This window comes from Scyliorhinus torazame, chromosome 7 (genome assembly GCF_047496885.1).
Source record: "Scyliorhinus torazame isolate Kashiwa2021f chromosome 7, sScyTor2.1, whole genome shotgun sequence".
Classification (NCBI taxonomy): domain Eukaryota; kingdom Metazoa; phylum Chordata; class Chondrichthyes; order Carcharhiniformes; family Scyliorhinidae; genus Scyliorhinus; species Scyliorhinus torazame.
In genome coordinates, this window is record NC_092713.1 from 41,249,376 (window position 1) to 41,249,843 (window position 468).

Sequence of the window (468 nt, forward strand, 5' to 3'; positions counted from 1 at the left end):
CTGGTTGGGTTGGATAATCGGCAGCGGTGCCATTTGCTGCAGAATAAAGGTCTCAGGTCAATTTGACCTTCACCAACTGAGGCTGGCTTGCCTGATGTTATGCCAGTGACATCACAGTAGATTGAGGCACAGGCAGAGGGGGGAGCTGATTTAAAAATACAGCATTTGGCTTCAGAGATGTCAAAATGTAGGCAATGGAAATAGCTGAGCACATTGGACAGAGCAACAAGAGTGGATGGGGAATGGGTAAAGTATTAGTGCACCGAGGGTTTGGCCCGCGACAGAGGCAGTGAGGCCTGAGGGGAGGGAGCCTCCTTATGCCCCTCACAAAGATGGCGGCCGCTGCGGGGCAGAGCGGGGCGGCCATTTCCTGACAGCGCAGTGAGCACCCACCACAGCGCTCTCCCTGAGCACGAACCCCTCCCCGCCTGGCATCGAGATCTCGCTCCCCTCCCTGTTGCTAAGGAG